The sequence below is a fragment of the Lampetra fluviatilis genome, chromosome 3 (genome assembly GCF_964198595.1).
Source record: "Lampetra fluviatilis chromosome 3, kcLamFluv1.1, whole genome shotgun sequence".
In the NCBI taxonomy this organism is placed as follows: Eukaryota; Metazoa; Chordata; class Hyperoartia; order Petromyzontiformes; family Petromyzontidae; genus Lampetra; species Lampetra fluviatilis.
Window position 1 is genome coordinate 8,297,328 of NC_136277.1, and position 20,201 is coordinate 8,317,528.

At 47.5% G+C, this 20,201-nt stretch overlaps 1 long non-coding RNA gene across 1 annotated transcript in view; it reads right to left on the reverse strand.

Annotated features, from left to right (window-relative positions):
- Positions 1-18,820, reverse strand: part of LOC144951890 (uncharacterized) — a 57,776-nt gene extending 38,956 nt beyond the window's left edge. The window contains exons 1-2 of the long non-coding RNA XR_013640544.1: positions 18,774-18,820; positions 11,635-11,700 (exon numbers count right to left, since the gene is read on the reverse strand). This is a non-coding gene — a long non-coding RNA (uncharacterized LOC144951890). The remainder of the gene's footprint in view (positions 1-11,634; positions 11,701-18,773) is intronic.
- Positions 18,821-20,201: the final 1,381 nt, after the last annotated feature.

Sequence of the window (20,201 nt, forward strand, 5' to 3'; positions counted from 1 at the left end):
ATTTTGCGCAAGCGACAACTACTGCACACGCCAACACAATGCGCAGAGAGGGGGAGGGGAGGTCTGATACACATGATAGACAAAAAAACGAAAATGCCCATGTTTATACCAATGCTGGCTGAACAATGAAGAGAGTACTGTTAAAAAAAAAATTAACTGGGGATGTTAACACTCGGTAAAGTAAAGTAAATTAGTGCCTGTCAGATAAGATGGTCCAAAAAATTGTAATTAAGTCTTTTTTGCGTGGTTGATAACATCTTTCCAATGATTAATAAGTTTGTACCCATCATCACGGTTGAAATTATGTCTGTGTTTGTATATTTGTATGGCTTCGTGTACAAACCTTTGATGGTAGCCGGGAGGTTTGCAGAGAACCTTGGTCTCGGAAAAGACAATTTCATGAGAGCCCACCGAGTTGTAGCAATGATCGGCAACGGCAGAAGAATCAGTTCTGCCGTGTTTCAGATCTGACTTGTGCTCGCGGACACGATCAGAAACATGACGTTTCGTTTCTCCAATGTAGCAATCACCACAAATGCAACTCAATTTGTAGACTCCAGGATACTGTAAGTCAGGAACGACATCCTTCACAGATGGAATCAGATCACGGATTTTACGCACTGTACTGAATCGGACTTGGATCTTATGTTTGTTTAGAATTTTGGAGATCTTTTTGGTCACGCCAGCTATGTATGGTAACGTGATGGTTTTGGTCAGAGTTTCATGTGGCTGTTTCTGTGTGGTGGGAGAGACAGCTTGGCGGATAGTACGGTCAGAGTATCCGTTCATCCTGAGGGCCCGATGTACATGTCTTAATTCACCGGTCAGGTGGTGTTTGTCAGAAATGCCATGGGCTCTGTGGTATAGCGTTTTGATGAGAGAATTCATTGTTCAGCCAGCATTGGTATAAACATGGGCATTTTCGTTCTTTTGTCTATCATGTGTATCAGACCTCCCCTCCCCCTCTTTGTCCATTGTGTTGGCGTGTGCAGTAGTTGTCGCTTGCGCACAATCGCTTCCACGCCGTCGCCCACCCTTTTGGCCCCGCCCCCCCCCTCCCTCCCGATACGTTCCATTCATTGGCTACCATATTCTGATGAGCTCCCCCCTCCCTCTCCTCCCCCCTCAACTCGCTTTTAAGGGATTACATCTTGAATCATTGCCTCACTTGATGCAGCTAATCTGGCTGTGACGGTCCCACCTGATGACGGAGACTTGTGTTGCCTCCGAAACGTCGTGATTTTTGTTTTTATTTTATTTTCATTAATTTTGATGTTTTACCTACGTGACTTTACCGGAAAAAACCTAAGAAGAATTATGTCTTTCTCTGAGGTCAGAAACTTGGGTGTTATCCTTGACCCAGCTTGACATTTAAAGTCCACATATGTAATATTACCAAAATCTCGGTTTTCATTTAAGTTACATAGCTCGACTAAGACAGGAATTTGCATATCAAGAGGTTAGTGTAAATGCGATTGGTATTACCTTGGAGTCGCGGCATCTCTTCAGAAAGCCGAGATGAATCCCTGCAGTCATGAAAGCTTTAAATCGAAATCGCATTTACACTAACCTCTTGATATGCAAATTCCTTTGTCAAGGCGCTCTTCCCCCTCCAACCCAGCTTAAATATACGCTGCCAAGCCTGGTGGTGTTCATTCAGACGCTGTCTTTCCGACAGACCTGTTCTTCACCTGAGGACGGCTGCTTGCGTTGTGGCCAAAACGTCGTGAGAATTATTTTATTATGTTTAATTTTTATTATTTTATTATTTCCCTTCTACGTGACTTTACCGAAAGAACCAAGAAGATGTTTTAAATATAGATTACAATATATTAAAAACTCAGCTGCCCGGATTTAAACCAGATCTAAATCGTATAACCATATTACTCCTCGTATTTCGTCCCTGCACTGCCTCTCTTTATAGTACAGAATCGACTTCAAGATTCTGCTTCTCATATTTAAGGCCTTTAGTGGGATGGCTTCTAAAAAAAATTCACCATATTATTGCGGTCTACTTATCATTCCAAAGACAAGATTATGTTCTATAGGAGATAGAACCTTCTGCAGCCAGGATCTGCGATTATGGAATCCTCTTGCTCGGCCCATTAGCGAATCTGAGTCAGTTTCATTTTTTTAATTACGTTTTAAATATCACCTATTTGTACAGACTTTCCCCATAACTTAAGATTTTAAAAACAATGTTGCTGTCTGATTGGATGACTGTAATAATTATAATTTTCATTCGCTTTATCATAGTTCTTCATTTTATTGGAATTTCTAGAGTAGTCATTGATACTGTTATTATCAACTTTCCATTTCGCTTATATGTTATCTATTCTTGTGAGTGTAGTTTTTATTTTTACGGACAATCCATTGAAGTACTTCAATATGAAATGCGCTTTATAAAATAGATTCGATTTTATTCAATACATTGCTCATTCATTCTATAATGTAGTCATCAAATAAAATACACAACAGGAACAATTAGCAGTGTGCCCATATGTTTGTGTAGTGGGTACAAACTAGGTGGAGACTTCTCTCTTGGAGGTAACACGTTTATTTTACAAATAACAATACAGAACACGAAGGGTTACGGCCCCTTACACCTGTAGTGGTGATACGCGCTGGGGGTATACGTCGTGTGCCAGCGCGTATGTACGGGTGTGTGTGTGGTGACGCGCGCTGACGGGGAGGAGCAGGCGTCAGCGCGGGTGGGGGTAGTGCTGCTGATTGGCTGTGTGCCGGTGACGCGCTGAGAGGGAGTGATCGGGTGGCAGCGCGGTGTGATTGGTCGAGGAGTGGAAACACGCGCTGGGCGGAAACGGATCGTAAAGATAGCGCATGGTGATTGGGTAACTGAGGAGCGGTGCCGACGTTGAGGTCCGCATCCGCTCCGTCTCCCGGGAGGAAGGGGTATATAAGGTGATGCACAGAGGAGTAGAGGGAGGAAGTGGAACCATCTAGGAATGAAGACGAAGGTGCAGAGATAGAGCCCGGAGAGGAGAGTAATGGAGAGTAATGTAGAGTAATGGAGAGTAATGTACAGGGTGTAGCCAGAGAGAGTGTAAGGTCTACACGAGCCGAGTAATGCATACGGTGTAGTCAGAGAGAGTGTAAGGTCTACACGAGCCGAGTAATGCATACGGTGTAGCCAGAGAGAGTATAAGGTCTACACGAGATAGGTACTGAAGAGTGTGTAGCCGGAGTTGTAAGGTCTACACGAGACGGGTACTGAAGAGTGTGTAGCCAGATGTGTAAAGTCTACACGAGACGAGTGAAGAGTGTAGCGGAGGCGTAAGGTCTACACGAGACGAGTAAAGAGTGTAGCAGAGGCGCAGAGTCTACACGAGACGAGAGAAGAGTGTAGCCGAGGCGCGGAGTCTACACGAGGCACAGAGAGCCAGCAGCACAGAATCTACGGGAGTCGAGAGAAGTGTGGAGCGGAGAGAAGAGGTCACGAGTTGTATCGTTGTATGGTGACCGTACTGTGAAGAAGAGAGGCCACGCGTTGTATCGTTCAAGTCAAGATTTAATAAAAGAAGTGTGTTCCCGTCAAAGGAGTTTCCTGCCGTCATTTCCAATACTTCATCTGGCGTCAGAAGTGAAACGGGCTTCCAAGTATGGAGACAAGGAAGACCCGTAGGACCCACGGGATTGACCGCGAGGAAAACCTGGACGACTCGGGGCCGCTGGTGGCGGGGGGTGAGGAGGACGACTTGCCCACGCTACAGGATCCGTCAACGGCGCCGGGCGAGCGACCGGGGACCGAGGCCGTGCTTCGTGAGGCGCACTCCCGACTGGCGGAGCTGCTGCTCGCCGCCGCGTCCATCTTGGCGGAGATCAGCTCGTCGGGAGGAGCGGGGAAAGTGGGGGACATTTTACAAGGTCGCCCCGCGGATTCCCGCCAAAACGAATGGGGGATTCCCGCCATTGCGCCTGGGCCTACGTTTGGCGGGAACGGCGAGCGCCACGTGGTGGTGGGGTCCCAAGCGCGCGCATCGACGTCATCGGCGCGTGATGGGGTCCGCCATTTTACGTCTACCGCTGAAGCCGCCATCTTACACACCGACGGAGAGGCGGAGAGGAACCACGAGGCGGATGACTTCATTTTTCAGCAGCGTCTGCCCACGTTGTCAGCCTTCAAGGCGGAAGGCGGAGACTGGGGCCAATTTCAGCGAAGGTTTTTGGCGCATCAAGAGATGTCCGCGTGGTCCGATGCTACGGCGCTGCGGGCGTTGCCTGCCATGCTGGACGACGACGCGCTCGCGGCCTTCAGGTCCGCACGGAAGTCGGACCGCTCCACGCTGAAGGATGCGCTGGGTCTGTTGGCCAGGGTCTACGGACCTCCCTCGGCGTGCCGCCATCATTTCTACGCAAGACGGAAAGCGGACACGGAGACCGCGCTGGCCTATCGCACGGCGTTGCTGGCTCTTGCCGATGCTGCGTTCCCTCGGATGGACGAGGAGGGCCAAGACGCGATGGTCTTGGAGCAGCTGCTTAAGTTGGCGCAGGACCTGGGGGTCCCTATCAACACAGCTGACGAGATTGATATTTCTTCTTTGAGAGTCGCCACGAGTATTCAAGCGCACGAGGCCCTACAACGGAAACAAGGAGTTGTTTGCAACGCTGCCGTCGTCGCAGCTCCGGGTTCGGTGGTCACCGAACCCCAAGTCGTCAGCCCACGAGAGGAGGCGTTCGCCGCGGGACGACCAGGGGACTGGAGGCCGGGGGCTCGGTCGCCTCTGCGATCGGGCCGAAAGTCGGAGCAACCGAGATCAACTCCGACCCTCGTCACGTGCTATAACTGCGGCCTCCGGGGCCACGTGGCGTCCGGGTGCCGCGCTCCGCGTCAGCGCGCCATGGGGGCTCGGCTGGACGACGACCGAGAGCCCAAGTCATCTCTACAATCCCCGGCAAGTCGCGGCACCTCACACGCTCGGCCTGTATACTCGACACACATGGGACGCCGCGTCGCGGCGGAGGAGGGCCGGTTAAGGTTCGGGGATTCGGTTCGGCGAGAGGGGTTCGGCCGGGACCAGGGAGATATTGAATGGGCGGAATTGGGGGATAGAATTGTGGCTGCTTCGGCGGGTTCGTCCGTTGTAACGGGATCTATTGATGGGGTCGAGATTAGGGTGTTAGTGGACACGGGGGCGTCGGCAACTATTATATCGGACCTCATTTAAAATATTCTTCCAGTCCAATGTCGTCCGCTGCTCCCGGTAGATGTGCCATTTTACGCCGCTAATGGGGGATCGTTGGGCATTATCGGTCAGGTTAGGGCGTCCATTTGCATTGGAGATATCAAATTGTCGGGACCCGTTTTCGTTTCGTCTTCTTTGGCGGTTCCTTGTCTTTTGGGCACTGATTTTTTGGCTAAAATGCCCATTAAAATTCTTATCGATCAACGATGCATTGAACTGCCATCGGGTCGCCGGATTGCATTTTTGACGAGCCCTACTGACATTCGGACGGCGTGCGCTACGATACAAGCGGTGGCGACACAGACCGTGCATGTGCCCCCGGGTTCACAGATGTTAATTCCCCTCCGGTTGCGGAAACCATGGGTGAGGGAGGCTTCGGAACAAAGTGTGCATTTGGGTCCTTCTAACAAGGCTGTCGGGGGTCTTGATTTATCGGTGGCTCACACTTTGGTGCGGGCTGACAGGGATCCGTTTGTAATGGTTTTGAACGCGGGGTCGCGGCCAGCTGTCATTCAACAGGGCACCGTGCTGGCTCACGCGGCGCGGGTCCCTGTGGATGATGGGTTGGTTGCGCAGGTGGCCTCGAGCCCCGCGCAGAACGTTGAGACAAGGGAGGACCTTGAGTGGGTCCATTCGCTATGCGCCGCCTCGGACGATTTGTCGGCGGTGCAGTTGGGTGCGCTGCGCGAGTTGCTCATAGAATTTTCTGATGTGTTCAGTAAACATAGGTATGACATTGGGTGCACGGATTTGTTGCACCACCACATTGAAACGGGCGATGCGGCGCCGGTCAGGCTAAATCCCTTCCGACTGAGTCCTGCGGAGAAGGAACATGTTCAGTCGGCTGTTAACGAAATGTTAGAAGCCGATATTATTTCGCCCTCCTCCAGCCCGTGGGGAGCGCCTATTGTGCTGGTTAAGAAGCAGGACGGGTCCCTGCGATTCTGCGTTGATTTCCGTCGCCTGAATAAGATCTCTGTGGCTGACGCGTATCCGCTCCCCAGGATGGATGAGTCCCTCGATGCATTGTCTGGTGCGCGATATTTTTCGACTCTTGATTTGTTATCGGGGTTTTGGCAGTTGCCACTCGACGAAGAGTCGAAACCTAAGACAGCATTTCGGACTCCAGGGGGGCTGTTCCAGTTTAACCGGTTACCCATGGGACTTCACTCCTCTCCAGCGACGTTTCAGCGACTTATGGAGTTGGTTTTGTCGGGCTTGCAGTGGGATACATGCTTGATTTATATGGACGATGTCATTGTTTTCAGTAAAACATTTGAGGAACACCTCCAGCGATTGAGAGGGGTGTTCTTGCGAATGCGATCGGCTAAACTAAAATTTAAACCGGCCAAATGTCACCTCCTTCGTAAGTCGGTTAGATACTTGGGTCACATTGTCGATTCTTCGGGGATCTCCACCGATCCCGCGAAGACGGATTGTGTCGGTTCTTGGCCGACACCTACGTCCGTTTCCGACGTGCGTAGTTTCATCGGGTTTGCTTCTTATTACCGGCGGTTCGTTGAGCACTTCGCCACTATTGCAAAACCCTTGCACGCTCTAACGGCGAAGGGAGTGAAGTTCAAATGGGGCCGGAGGAGGAAGCCGCGTTTCGCTCCCTCCGGGACGCCTTGGTGGGTGCCCCACCCTTGTGTCATCCCGATTTTGCGAGTCCCTTTTTGCTGGACACGGATGCTAGCAACACGGGCATTGGGGGGGTGCTATCCCAAGTCGTCGGGGGTGTCGAAAGAGTTGTCGCCTACGGTAGTAGGGTGTTGTCTCCGGCGGAGCAGCGCTACTGCGTCACCCGTCGCGAGCTGCTTGCCATTGTCTTTTTTGTGCAACAGTTCAGACCATATCTCTATGGTCGTCACTTTACGGTCCGAACGGACCACGCGGCGCTACAGTATTCATTGAGGGTCGCCCAACCCTCGGGCCAGTTGTCGCGGTGGTTGGAAGTCCTCCAGGACTATCAGTTTACGACTACGTACCGTAAGGGGTTGCGACACACAAATGCCGATTGCCTGTCGCGGTTGTTGCCTTGTAATGAATGCGCGTGTTTGTCGGGATCGGCACGCTGTAAACCGACGCTTGCGGGGGAGATGGGGGCACTGGCTGCGACAGCGGGCGCACCGATCGTGGATGATTCCACTGCCTCTCAGGGTCGGGACTCGCTGCTCTCGTTGTCGCTCAGCGAATGGGGCCGTTTTCAGATGGCGGACAGCTCGCTGCTAGCATTGCGCCGCAAGGTGGGGGGTCCCGAGGGGGACCAGGAGCGCACCGGCTCCTATGTACTTAAGCAGGGCATGTTATTAAGATGGGACAGTTTGTCCCGGCGGAACGCACTCGTGGTGCCTTCCGCTGTAAGGGGGAGGGTTGTCTTGGCGGCCCACGAACGCCTCTTGCATTTGGGAGTTAACAAGACGCTTGCCCTGCTTCAGCGTGACTATTACTGGCCGGGAATGGGAAGTGATGTGGTAAATATTCTGAAGGGGTGCGTTGAGTGCGCCAGACGTAAACCACCGCCCGTGGCAGCTAATCCACCGCTGCAATCTATTCAGGTCTCGCGCACTAACGAGCTCGTTGCACTCGATATTTTGGGGCCCTTTCCAGTCACGCCGAGAAGGAATAAATACTTGTTAGTGGGGGTCGAATACTTTACCCGATGGCCTATGGCGTGGCCTCTCGCTAACCAGTCGGCAGCGGCTGTGACGGACGCCTTCGTCCAGGGCTATGTCCTGGACAAGGGGGCTCCCGAACGCCTGCCACCGACCAAGGTAAAAAATTTTCGAGTAAATTGTTGCAAGAGGTGTGCGATCTGTTGGGTACCAAGAAGGTGCGTACCTCCCCGTACCACCCGCAGACAGACGGGATGGTGGAGAGACTTCATAAAACTTTAACTTCCATGCTGTGCCAGCAGGTGTGTGAGGCACATGTTGATTGGGACCTGCAGGTCCCGGGGGTCCTTGCCGCGTATAGAATGGCCCCCCATGCAGCTACGGGGTTTTCCCCATTCCACTTGATGTACGGTCGGGAAGCTGACCCGCCAATGGAAACGCAACTTGGCCTGTCCGCTCCACGAAATAATTCTAAATTGGCAGAACATATTAAGTTTAATATTCACAAGCTGACAGAGGCGAGGGAGGCCGCACGGCTTAATTCGCGGGCTCGCCAAATTGCTAATGAACGGTTGCGGGCACGGAAGGTGTCCATGCACGAATGGAAACCAGGTGACAGGGCTTGGCTGCATTGCCCTCAGGCACCCTTGGCTACGTCGCCTAAATTGTTGAGACCGTGGAGGGGACCCGTGGAGGTCGTGCGCGTTGCACGGCCCCAGTGCGTTCAGATAAAGTGGGGAAAGCGCCGTTGGTACGTTCACCCCTCCCGACTGAAACCGTTCTCGCCTCCATATGGCCTCCCCTTGTGTCGTGAGGGCCGAGCGTGTGACGTGACTGGCGACCCAGAGGGGGAAATGTCTCTGCCTGATCCACACGTATTTTCGCCTGATCTGCTCCCAGGTGTCTCGGAACTGACAGCTGCCGGCCACCGGCGGCTGGATCTCCGCGGCGGGGCCGGCCCTTTCAGGCCCGTTCCGCGCCGTCTGGAGCTGCCGGAACCGCCGGATGGTCGTCAGTGTCCCGCCCCATACGACGGACCTGCCAGATGGACTCGCGCCAGGTCGCGCTACTTTGCGTGACCCGCCTCGTGAGGAGTCGGGGCAGTTGGAGCGCCTCGTCACTGCGTGTAGTCGCAGGGACGCTGGGCACGTTCGTTTTCTGGAATTCGCGTGTATTGTGTTGTTGTTGACTTTTCTTGTGTTCGTTGTCAATTTGTACATAGTTCTTGTTGTTGTTGTTCTTGTTATGTTACGGGGCACACTGGGGGGTTACGGGGTTTTTTTTTTGGTTTGGGTTGTCGTTTTATCGTTGCGGTTGGTTGTTGTTAGCAGCCGGGCCGGCTGCGAGCTATGTGGGAGGGGGTGATGTAGTGGTGATACGCGCTGGGGGTATACGTCGTGTGCCAGCGCGTATGTACGGGTGTGTGTGTGGTGACGCGCGCTGACGGGGAGGAGCAGGCGTCAGCGCGGGTGGGGGTAGTGCTGCTGATTGGCTGTGTGCCGGTGACGCGCTGAGAGGGAGTGATCGGGTGGCAGCGCGGTGTGATTGGTCGAGGAGTGGAAACACGCGCTGGGCGGAAACGGATCGTAGAGATAGCGCATGGTGATTGGGTAACTGAGGAGCGGTGCCGACGTTGAGGTCCGCATCCGCTCCGTCTCCCGGGAGGAAGGGGTATATAAGGTGATGCACAGAGGAGTAGAGGGAGGAAGTGGAACCATCTAGGAATGAAGACGAAGGTGCAGAGATAGAGCCCGGAGAGGAGAGTAATGGAGAGTAATGTAGAGTAATGGAGAGTAATGTACAGGGTGTAGCCAGAGAGAGTGTAAGGTCTACACGAGCCGAGTAATGCATACGGTGTAGCCAGAGAGAGTGTAAGGTCTACACGAGCCGAGTAATGCATACTGTGTAGCCAGAGAGAGTATAAGGTCTACACGAGATAGGTACTGAAGAGTGTGTAGCCGGAGTTGTAAGGTCTACACGAGACGGGTACTGAAGAGTGTGTAGCCAGATGTGTAAAGTCTACACGAGACGAGTGAAGAGTGTAGCGGAGGCGTAAGGTCTACACGAGACGAGTAAAGAGTGTAGCAGAGGCGCAGAGTCTACACGAGACGAGAGAAGAGTGTAGCCGAGGCGCGGAGTCTACACGAGGCACAGAGAGCCAGCAGCACAGAATCTACGGGAGTCGAGAGAAGTGTGGAGCGGAGAGAAGAGGTCACGAGTTGTATCGTTGTATGGTGACCGTACTGTGAAGAAGAGAGGCCACGCGTTGTATCGTTCAAGTCAAGATTTAATAAAAGAAGTGTGTTCCCGTCAAAGGAGTTTCCTGCCGTCATTTCCAATACTTCACACCCATTACACTAGGGAGGTATATCCTCCTCACTGGCGGAGCTAATGTCTATAGGGTCCTCCGCTATCGGGTTCTAGGGAGGCTATCTGACCCGACCCAGCCAAGGTCCTCGGGTCCTATCAGCCAGGCTGCTCGGACCTGACCCAGCTAAGGTCCTCGGGTCCGGCTCTGGCTCCTAGGTCTTCAGGGCTGTCTTCAGGGCAGTCTCTTAAATCTTCAGGTGGACAACTGCCGGTCCCGTTCAGGGGTCCGGCTTTTATACTGGCTCCTGGCTCACTCCGCCCCTAGCCACTCCTCCCTTCTGGAACCGTCTAGAGGGGCCTGGAGTGTGAAATTTTCCCGCAGCCCCCCTTTTGGGGGGGGGGTCTGGGGTCTGCACCTCCCATCCCAAGCTACGCTGGGGGTTACCTTGGCCCAACGGGGCTGTAAGTAGTGGCAATCGCACTCTGCGCACACCGATGCCGCTACATTTGTAACTGCAGTTTCTTACAGGCTTTGTTCTGAATATACCGTGATACTGTGCATACACTCAGTCAAGTACAAATACTGCTGGGGAGCAAAAAATAAAACCACCTTTAACAGTTTCTTTCACAAAATAACTTGAAACTGACACACTACTTCCTATTATCTTTGTCTCCCAGCTCAATTTTATTAAACTTCACCAGGGCACTCACTTTTATTCATCCATTTTGGCATTTTCTCCAAAATCTGTAGAATGTAGTGTTGTGTAACTGAACGATACTAGCGCACACATTGTCCACTAAGTTAAATGAGGCAGGATATCTGGTTAATTTCCCACCAGTTAGCAGCAGGATAGTGGTGGTGCCAAGGGTTAATGTCATCCACAGTTTCTAACTGGTGGCCAAGTAGGGTGAGTATGGCATGCAAGATAATGGTAAATTAACGCCTCATTTCCCAAAGTCCTGACATGTCATAATTGTCAATGGCTAGGGAGCACTAAGTGCCAATATCTCATGTGCTACTAGAATTCGTGAAAACTCATCAGTGAGAAAGGCATGATGTTAACACTGACAAAGGTCCTGGATGTCAGAAAACCTGCAACATATGGACACATTAAATTCTAGCGGGGCCGTTTTTTGTGGTGTTCAACATATGTTTAACTTAGTACTACGAGGTTACAAATATTTTCCGTTGTGCTCTATCCAACCCAGAAACAGCCTTGTTCTTCTGCAAGCAGTGCATCTCGTTTCTTTGGCCTATTTAGTACTGTTTATAGGGATGTAAAAACAATCATAAAGGTAAGGGTCAGTGTGTAGAGGCAATACCTCAGGGCTGAGTACTCAGACCATATCTGTTTATAGGACCAAACACACAGGCTGTAGGTTCACATGCTAGTGTATGTGTGTTGAAGAGCCTGAGCCCGTGAGCCCGTGACCCCATGACTGCTGGTTAAGGTGCTATCAGGGCTTATCTGACCCCGTGTCCTTGATAGTGCACAAACCTTTACCCATGGCTCTGCGTGCTCAGCTTGCGGAGTCACAGCCAATGAAGGAACCGGTCCCTCCTTGCAGAGCTGTGGGAACACAGATGGAGCTCAGTTGAGGCAGGAGGGTGGAACAGCTGTGGGAGCTGTGATTGAGGAATGAGACAGATGGCACAGCTGTTAGAATTTTCCATGGCTGTGACATCTCCTTCACAATTACTTTCTTTGGTACCACATTAATCTACGGGCAAATCTTGAAGAATCATCAGATAACATTAAACAATCCTGGAAACCCCAATCCTTGCAAATAACAGGTTTTGTGGATACAATGAGGGAAAAAGCAATTACACTGGAATAGCAATTGGTCATATTTTTTCTAGATACACTCTTATCATAATTGAAGCACTGAAACCAACACCCATCCCCTGGTTCCTTATTCAGGTAAAACTTCTGCTACCAAATATCGAAGAGACATGCAAACTGCAAGGAAATTTACATGTTTTTTTGGCAATGACAACCTACCCATAAAAAAATAAGTATTTTTACACAACCCATCGGCCCGATTCCGGGAGTGCATACTTCCAGCAGCATTGATGATATTTTCGATAAAATGCCATTAAACAAAAGATGTGAGTGCATTATTCTAGCAGAATTGATATAATCAAAGCTGCTGGAATTGTGCACTCCCAAGAAGAACTGGGTGGAGGACAATGGGTTTTGTAAAACACACTTTTTGTTTTTCATTGTGGAGCTATATGAAGGAGACGTTGTAGGTATTATATAAATTTTCCTCGAGCTAAGACCCTTATCTATAACATCTAGAAGTTAACCAGGATTGATTCCAACAAAACTGACCATTCATCACATACCGTAATTTGAAACGGGTCAAGTGTTTTTATTTATCCCTTTTCTAAAAATGTATTTTGTGGTTTCAGACAACGTTATGTTTACTTTATAGCCTTCATCAACTTTGAATGCTAAATTGGTCGAGCATATACATTTCCACAGGTCTATGTGTCAGCTAGTCTCTGTGAGATGAAAACAGAATTTCAGTATCTAAGGGACTCTTTTTCCCGGTATCAAGGTGTCGGAATAAAAATATGATTTACCATTTCTGGCAATACTGTGGGTGTTAAGATGTTGAGTAAACAAGCCCTCTTGTTGGTAAACAGCCGACAGAAAATACTGACAGGAACTAGGTGCTCGAACATCTAGGTTGAACCTGTAAGGTCGCTAAGGGAAGGAACTTTTAGTTCACAACGGGGTAGACAGAGCTCGCTTAGCCCTTTTCAGGCAAATTTGGCTAGAAAACTAAAAAAGTTTAAATTCCAAACCTGGGCTGTCCTAGATCTAAGCAATAGAGAAGGCAAATAGACTATGGGATAACTGCTGATAAATGGTTCGCAACTAGGTAACAAATGATCGTGACCGAGTGGATTATGAACATAAACTACTGCACATGAAGACAATTATAATTGATAACACTGGTCAACACACTTTTTCTGGAATAAGGTATTCCAACGGTTTTAAGGTAATTTTGGGTTGCTGATTCCAAATCTGGCATCAGTTTTTGTCTATCACATCAGGTTTTTGAGATATCAAATATTGCATTTTCAATAAAAACTGCAGAAGAAAAATATTAAATAAATGTGGATATCTACATAAAATTACAGTATATTATAAACACACTATCCTAAAAATACAGCACCATATTTTAACACTAAAGCAGCCACTGACTCGCAACAACTTGCAATCATAAGTGACAGTTAATTTCGGGTAAAATCAAGGGAAATGGGGTATGCCGATAGCATAAAAATGAGATGTGATAGAGCAAATCTGATATCAGATTTGGAATCAGCACCCTGAAATTAGTCTAAAACAGCTGCAAAAGTCCAGGCCAGAAAAAAATGTTTTTTTTTGTTGACCTGTGTAATAAAACCGACTCGAATGGCATCCAGATAAGATCTGTGCTAAGCATAAAGGTACTCTAGCATTAATGAGAAATTACCTAATGGGCCCTACTGCCACGGCTAAAAAAGTAATATAACGATTGGTATATATCAAAACCTAAATCAAGATGAACAAAAATTAGTCATGGATACGAAATACACAGTTAGTATGAATACCAAACACCAAACACACTGATATAATCTAGGGAAAGAGAATACTGTATGGAAATGCATTCTGAAGTCACGCAGTGAGGGAAGGAGCAGAAAATGAAGTGTTTTGACCTGTAGCCAGGTAGTTGGAACAAAACGCAAGTGACTGGAGTGAATTGCAGAATTATGAATGCCACTATCTAGCTCATATGTTTCTAATTTTGCATATCTTAATACTAACATTTAACTAATTTATGATAATGCATAACTATACAATGGCTATGTTGCTAATTTGGCTAAGGAGACATAGGAGAATATTGGTTTTATTTTCTGTGCCAAAGCCGTCTTTAACTCCAAACGAACATATGCACAAATTTGCCCAAAGTTGGAATACAGGTGTCATATCTGGGGTTCAGCACCCATTTTCAACCTCACTGTACTTGCTAAAATTAAACTTAAAGCAGTCATGTTGATTGATGATCCAGAACTCACTACAGTACATAAATTCAGACCACTATGCATTGGGTGAATAAAAGCAAAATAATCATGAAGAGCAACAGAACAAAACACGTGGAAGGTTGCAAGGGTGTCAATCAATTGCATTATAAGGTACAATATGTCATCGAACAAAATCTATTCTGCCTTCAGCAATTCAGAGAATGCCTTTAAGGAAACCATTATTCAAATTGACAAATATATCACAAGAACAAAACAATCATACGATTAAAAGACCAAACAAGGACAGGAATATGCAAAATCATAAGAGATACTTCAAAACACATAGACTGCAAAAGGCAAATGAGGTTCCCATAGTGTAGATGCTTGCCCCGAGCTCTCATACTCTGATGGTGCATTGTCGTTGAGTTGTGCGCCTTTTGGCGTCATCTGGTCCAACCCATGTGAGACTAGGCTCTAAGGAAAGCTGTCTCGGGTGTGGACCAATCAACTTCAAGGACAGTGCACATTATCAGAGTTATGTTCTTTTGTTTGTATTATGACTGCAGGTATTGCGGTCTATTCAAACATGACTCCTTGTAAAAAGGTGTCAGTTTTGTTGCCAGATAGAAGGGTAAAGAACCAATTATCATATTTTTACTGGCAAATGAGGTTCCCATAGTGTAGATGCTTGCCCCGAGCTCTCATACTCTGATGGTGCATTGTCGTTGAGTTGTGCGCCTTTTGGCGTCATCTGGTCCAACCCATGTGAGACTAGGCTCTAAGGAAAGCTGTCTCGGGTGTGGACCAATCAACTTCAAGGACAGTGCACATTATCAGAGTTATGTTCTTTTGTTTGTATTATGACTGCAGGTATTGCGGTCTATTCAAACATGACTCCTTGTAAAAAGGTGTCAGTTTTGTTGCCAGATAGAAGGGTAAAGAACCAATTATCAAATATAATGATGTAGCATTCGCCGATCATGCGTGGTGACGTCACACCACGCACGTGCACTTTGGAACTCGACACCCAGCCGGACAGGAATCCACCCAGATCAACCAGCCAGACAACGTTTTTCTAACACTGTATTGCGTGACATACAAATTTGAACCATTTTGGCAAATGTTTAACCAGAAAGAAAACTGACAAGACCAATGGAATCATAACTGATAACAAAAAATGCAACACTTCGTCAGTAACGCCGCTTAATATTTTGTTTTCCATTTAAGGCAGTGTTATTGATGAATGTGTTGAGTTGTGCTTGTGCACTACTGCCAACGCGATATCACACAATTCATAACTGGTAAAACCGGTTTTCAGTTCACCCAAGCTATACCAGAAAACCAACCGGTTTGACTGGTTGCCACCAAAACTTGTGGTCCCATTGTGGTATACCAGACATTGTGCTTAACAATGTGTGCTCCAGAACTTGCACCAGTTCGTGAGAGGCTCTTCAAGCTCTACTCAATAGTGCCCACACTGTACCGACTTGACAAGTTGAGCGGCTCCTGCCAATCCCCAATTTGGATCATTCATTTTGTATGCACATTGTCCTCTCACCTTCGCTCCATTACGATGTTAAATCTCCTCTATCACTTGGTGTCATTATTTATCATTGACCATCAGTATAGGTTCCATTAAGCATGAATTTGCAGATGACCCATTAGCATATGTAACTCATGTTTGGGGCTCAAGAGTTGAAAAATATAAGGGTCTATGATCAGTCCCTGACATTTTAAAATGATTTTTGGCTGGCATCCTGCACGAATGTACATCCTACTCTGTGGCATCAACTGAAGTCTGAAAGTTTGGATTTCAAGCTTTGTAATTGATCAATAACATGCGGTGGTTTATGGTAGTCAATCTTATAACTTCACAGAAAACTGGCATTCCACAAGGCTCTGCTTGGTCTCCAACATTATTTTTTTATCTTTATTAATTATTTATCTTACACTGAACATACGATCCATTCCCTTGCAAATGACAGTCCACATTACGCATCACACTAATTTAAATTACAATATACATTTAGCTACCCAACAGGCTGATACTTAACTATCACCACTGACTTGAATACATTCTCAATGCAATGACAAAAACCTGGTCACGTTCAAATAAAAAAAAACCCAATGACAAAATCACGTAACACTGGCAATTCCACATTTTCTCGCATTATATTTAACACTGTTATTCTTAGCCACATTAAAATCATCTGCTTGGTGAAAAAATTTAATCTGACCTGTTCTGGAACGGCTGTATCACGAATCTGGCTGCTGCATCGAATACGTTTGTTTTTGTTCCGTGCTAAACCAAATATTACTACAGTACGTAAAACACAAATTCAGCCCTGGTTGTAACGCTGTTGTCATGTTTGGTGGTTTCGACAGTCTCATTTGCAGTCAGGCTTGCTTGAACCTGGTATTATACAGAATGATTATCACTTTTTTGCAAAAATGTTATATATTACAAAATTATAATTAGCATTGTTGTGGAGAATATAACAAATATCAAAAAGTAGACTACAACTTCATATATCTGTCCCTCCACGGAAAATGTATTTTGTACACAAGCCTGACTGCTGATGAGACATCTCTAGGTCAGTGGTTCTTGACCTTTACTACAGCCTTGCCCCCCTTTGCTTCTTAATCGTAAAAAAAAAATGTATAATGTTAATACATAGGTTTGATGAAACGAAGTACATGTATCTTCTTGGTTCTTTCGGTAAAGTCACGTACCGAAAGAACCAAGAAGATGAATCCCTGCAGTCACGAAAGCTTTACATCGAGAAGTACATGTAGTTGTACTCACGTGCCCGTGCTTAATTTGTGTTTCGACGATTTACTTTAAAAAAACAATCTGGCCACGTCTCGCACCCCCCGAAAAGGCATCGTGCACCCCAGGTTAAGAACCACTGTTCTTGGTCGAGATCAGTCCAGAGTTTGCCGATACTGTATGGTACAATTTATTCTGAATGAAGCACCCCCAGAAGGTCGTGTACCTGATGGGATGTTTACAATTATATTTTAGTTCTTATATCCTTGCTCAATTCAAGAAACACATGGTAACTCTTTGCCAAAAAATGGGGCACAGTACTCTGTGGTTGAGTACATCAGATCAATGGCCAGTGTCCGAGGCATGGAGGCATCTGCACCACAGCGTCTATTCAAGAAACGTATATTATCTTGTCCATTACAACGTTGATAAGTGTTGCTGGCCGCTTAACGTTGAGCCTTTTGGGGCTGTGCTCAGCCAGTGCACGGAAACAAACAGCGACAGAAAACCCAGTTACAATAAACACGAATACTACAGATAAACGTGACATAAACATGCCTACGCAGTCAACGATTCATCGTATAGCCTTGACGAGACTAATGAACGGCGTTCGAGGGGAGATGATGTAGCCATCACCACACCAAGACGCATTTGTCTTGGTGTGGTGATGGCTTGGTGTGGAGTGGCTGGAATAGAACTCAGGCGCGAGTTGGCATGGCTGTTGCGCTTAATCACTGCCGCGGCGCCGCTCCAACGCTGTATTCTCGTCAGGGAGCCTCGGTCGCAGATACAGCATCACCACCCTGATGGTGACCATCGTCATCCCGACGACAATAATCGTGAGCGCAATAAATATGAGGCAGAGAAGATGTAGAGGTGAACAGTGTCACTCCTAAAGCTTCCCACCGCCTGGCTTTCGGCTCTTTGCTTGCCACCTGTTGCGGGCCACTCCCGCCAGTCGCGTATCAGCAGCGAGACTAATAACTACAATACTGCGTTACCTGCCAACCCCTTGTTAGCGCCCTACCTTATCACAGACCAATTTAGACCTTATTGGTCACCCCGTGCCCCTTAAAAATTTCAACGTTCATCCGACAAAGACCCCTCACAAGGGAGAAACACAAAGACACACAAACATGTTTTCTGTGCCCGTATTGAAACGGCTGTACACCGCATGGACCTGAAAGCTCAAATTCCCTGTACAGTACAAGAATACGGGGTAAACCGTGTGGGTTGACAGCTATGCACCACCACCACCACCATACCTGTCAACCCCTTATCAGTGCCTACATTAATGGTAGGTTTTTACCCTTTTAACTGGTACAAAACTGACACCTTTAATTCAAGGCATCATGTTTGCAATGACCACAACACAAGTAGTCAATAAAGCAAACAAAAAGAAGCAACTCTGATAAGGATAATAATATGCACTGTCCTATTATCCTTATCAGAGTTGCTTCTTTTTGTTTGCTTTATTGACTACTTGTGTTGTGGTCATTGCAAACATGATGCCTTGAATAAAGGTGTCAGTTTTGTACCAGTTAAAAGGGTAAAAACCTACCATTATATTTTGCCACTGGTAAAAGAGATCTCATAGTGTAAATGAGTGCCTACATTATTACAGATCAATGCAAACCTTAATGGTCACCCCGTGCCCTTATACATCTTAACGTTCATCCTACAAAGTGACATCACAAGGAAGAAAAACAAATACTGTAGACGTTTTTCCCCCGTATTGAAACGGCTTCACGCCGTATGGACCTGAAAGCTCAACTTCCCCGTACAAGAATACTTGGTAAACCGTGTGGGTTTGACACGGCTATGAATGCGGCACAGCAACAGCAACCACCACGTACCGCTCGCTGCAAGCCCAGCTCCGCGGTGGTGCCGCCGCCGCCGCCGCCGCTCCTGCCGCAGTCTCTGCGCTCTGACTCGAGCAGCGAGCTCGAGGTGTTGACACCGCCACGCGTGGGGGTGGAGCAGAGGCGGAAGTTCCGCCGCGTGGCTCTCGGCCAGGGGCTTCCCAGGTCGAGTCGCGGGGCCGGGACAGCACCGGGGGCTGTGTGGGGGGGGGGGCTGCGTTCTGCCGTGCCGCACGATGGTCAACTGTCAGAAGAATATCTCTCTTTGAATGCCAACAGTCTCATGAACGTTTGCATACGCAGGTTAAGGAGAATTTTTTTTATTCAAACGTAAAGTTTTCCGTCGAAGTTTTGACATTTGTCATTGAAGGGTGTTCACAATGCAGCTGTCATTTATCACCACCAGCCAATACAAAGCCGCTGATAAATGAGTTCTGTTTAACACGTAGGCTTTCGCGACCAATATTATTCATAATATAGGTTTTTGGGTCAGATCGCGTTATTTATAAATGTGTCGTAACCCTCCACCACCCGACACGGCCAAACAGTAAAAAATGTGTCACGTTTTCAAAGGACAAATAAATTGACTTCTTTAGCCCACCGGTGTGCTGAAGAGAGAATCAACAGCATTTTAAAATTTTAAAATGCTGTCTCATATTTTTTACTGGCAAATGAGGTTCCAATGGTGTAAATTCTTACCCCGAGCTCTCATTCTCTGTTAGTGCATTGTCTCTGAGTTGTGCGCCTTTTGGCGTCATCTGGTCCAACACCATGTGAGACTAGGCTCTAAGCCGTAGACTCATCCACCCTGCTGCACACTACGTGTACACTCATCGACCCTGGACAAATAAATAGGAACAATGTGAGGGCAATTTCAATGAGTGGGTCATGTTGTGTTTAGAGCGCTTGACTCGTATAATCAGAAGGTTGTGAGTTTAAATCCTGCTTGAGTGCCAACTCGGCACATTATCCCTCCAGGATCAATAAAATGCAAACGATTTTGCGGCAAACCAACAGTGGTCATACTATAGGGAGACCGGCTCCCACCATGATGAAGTGGAATTTCCACCACTGGTTGAGAAATGTGAACAGAAAAGAGTGCCGTTTCTTGCTGTAATACTTTGTGCGGGAGGCTGCTACGTGTTCTCGAACGATGCACCTCGATATACGAAGTAGATGCGTCCCTGAAGCTTCGTTCATATATCGAAACTTCGTATATTGAATAACTTATAGCATTAGTAGTATTAGGATGCGTTCTCAGCCTTCGTAACTTACCATAGCATTCTATAAACACTTCATAATTTCGACTTCAAACTTTCGTGACGGCAGGAATTCATATTATATGGTTCTTTCGGTAAAGTCACGTAGATAGAAAAAATATATAATAACACTAAAATAATACAAATAAAGTTAATAAAAATA